The sequence below is a fragment of the Leptinotarsa decemlineata genome, unplaced genomic scaffold (genome assembly GCF_025532065.1).
Source record: "Leptinotarsa decemlineata unplaced genomic scaffold, Ldec_3_MD MMD2_tig00000251_RagTag_RagTag, whole genome shotgun sequence".
NCBI lineage: Eukaryota > Metazoa > Arthropoda > Insecta > Coleoptera > Chrysomelidae > Leptinotarsa > Leptinotarsa decemlineata.
In genome coordinates this window covers 8199034-8201477 of record NW_027412547.1, presented here as the reverse complement: position 1 = coordinate 8201477, position 2444 = coordinate 8199034, and the positions used below count along the sequence as shown (strand labels likewise).

Here is a 2444-nt window from a genome sequence, read left to right as displayed (position 1 = left end):
GTTTATATGGAATAAACTTCCTGAGAACTTTTTTTCAAATGGATTTAATCTCCAGCGATTTAAATCCAATGCGAATCACTACTTTCGCACAGGCACCGCTCTGAGAGCGCTTCAAGAATTTTTCTGTAGTGCTTGTGTTTTGACCTTGAAAAAAACAAGCAATTTTTACCGCTTACTGGAGGTAATACACTCGTAAAAATCAAAATATTTTTAACACAGACATATGCATATTTCCTATTGGTTGGATGAAACATTACATTTTCACATTAAAAACACGTTGAGATAAATTTCTCATTTCTTTCAATATTCTTTTTCCTTTTCAGGATGCAGACACCGATGAGAAACGTAGAAATATGAAAAAGGGTAAGAGTTCAGATAATTCAAATAATGAATGTTCAATTGAAAAAATCCATACCTTCATTATGCTCACTTTTATTGAAGTAAAAACTACAGTGTGCGTCAATCACATCAAGCCATCCATGAAAATGTTTTGTTTGAAAATTCTGGACTTGACTTTTTACATATTTTCCAATATACGGGGTAGGGGAGACCGAGGAGGGTTGTGACAGAGGAGAGTTGTGACACGCGCGATTTCGCTGTATCTGTGACCGTTAGCGAGCTGTCAACGTCGCACATTTATTGTTTTCTAGACTGCTTATTGGATTTAGTACGCGCCAACGGCCCACGAGGAGCGGCTGAGTTACTGTGACGCTGTCATCTAAAAAACGACCAAAAGTAAGTTTTTGATCATAACTTTCTTATTCTGTCTTTTGCTATGTATTACGGGAGCATTAGTGTAATATTTTTTCTAATTTGCATCGGGCCTTCAAGATTCAAAGCCATTCATAATTTTATTGAGATCTCTTACTGTTTGGAGGTTATACATTATTATTCTGGCACACTCACGATTTTGCGCACCTAGGAGAGTTGTGACAGGCTGTCACAACTCTCCTATTTTATTTACTAACAAGTGATATGGCTATTTTGTATGCATTCGATTGCTGCATTGCTTTTTTATTGTTTCAGAATGCCTAATACATATGTTCGTAAAACAGAGAGAGGAATGGCTAGTATCGAAATTTACGATCTGGCCTTTGAAGAGGTGACGGTTAGAGGCCAAAGCCTTCGAAGTGCAGCATCTTCATATAATCTAAATTATATGTCTTTACAAAGATACATTAAAAAGAAAAAGGCACATCAACAACAATTATCAGACGAGGCTCCATCTGTAGGCTATATCAGCCCAACAGTTTTTACGAAGGACGAAGAAAAGATATTGAGCGATTATTTGTTGACTTGTGCCGCGTCTAATTATGGACTGACTACAAAAGAGACAAGGAGTTTAGCCTATTTATTAGCAAAAAAACACAATAAAAAAGTTCCTGAATCATGGGAAAAAAAACGAAATGGCTGGAGAAGTGTGGTTAAAGCTATTCATGAAGAGACATTCAAATTTATCTCTTAGGCTACCTCAAGCTACAAGCATCGCTCGCGCCACGAGCTTTAATAGGACAAATGTCGCTGCCTTTTTTGAAAACTATACAGGAGTCTTGGCCAAGCATACTCTCAGCGGTAAAGATGTATGGAACGTCGACGAGACCGGGATTACTACAGTCCAAAAACCTGATAGAGTAATCGCACGACGTGGAGAAAAACAAGTCAGTGCGATGACTTCTGCGGAAAGAGGAACCTTAGTAACGCTGGCTTTTGCTGGGAACGCCTTGGGTAATTATATACCACCTATGTTTATATTCCCTCGGAAGCGATTTCAAGAACATTTTATTCGGGATGGCCCAACAGGTTCAGTAGGAACAGCAAATGGATCCGGGTGGATGCAGGAAGACGACTTTCACTTTTTTCTTGAACATTTTACAAACCACGTGAGGCCAACAAAAGAGCAAAAAGCTTTGTTACTTCTGGATAACCATTCATCCCACATGGCTTTGAAAAATATAGAGTTTTGCAGGGAAAACGGCATAATTTTGCTCACGTTCCCTCCACACTGCACACACAAGCTGCAACCAATGGATATTGCAATTTTTGGTCCTCTTAAAAAGGCCATTAACACAGCTTGTGATAATTGGATGCGGTCAAATGCTGGCAAAGTTATGTCTATCTATGATATCCCTTCCATAACAAAAACTGCCTTTGATGTGGCGATCACTGCAAAAAATATCAGCGCTGGTTTTGCTGCAACAGGAACATGGCCTGTTAATACAGATATTAATACAAAAAGTGCCGATAAATTCCAAACACTGAAGTGTCACAACTCACCTCGAGCACTGTCACAACTTACCTTGGTATTAGGAGAGTTGTGACACGGGTTGTCGCTTTGGTTTTAATCCATTATCTCGGGAAACTTATTAGTTTTGTGTATTTTTATTTTTGATTCTAATAGAGAATAGAACAAGCTTTGACTGATGTAAAGTTCACAGATATAGGTC

The 2444-nt window shown here is 38.5% G+C and overlaps 1 long non-coding RNA gene across 1 annotated transcript; it reads left to right on the top strand.

Annotated features, from left to right (window-relative positions):
* Positions 1 to 537: 537 nt before the first annotated feature.
* On the top strand, positions 538 to 1936 carry LOC141481671 (uncharacterized). The gene is made up of 2 exons (XR_012465095.1): positions 538 to 735; positions 1027 to 1936. It is a non-coding gene; the product is annotated as an uncharacterized lncRNA (long non-coding RNA).
* Positions 1937 to 2444: the final 508 nt, after the last annotated feature.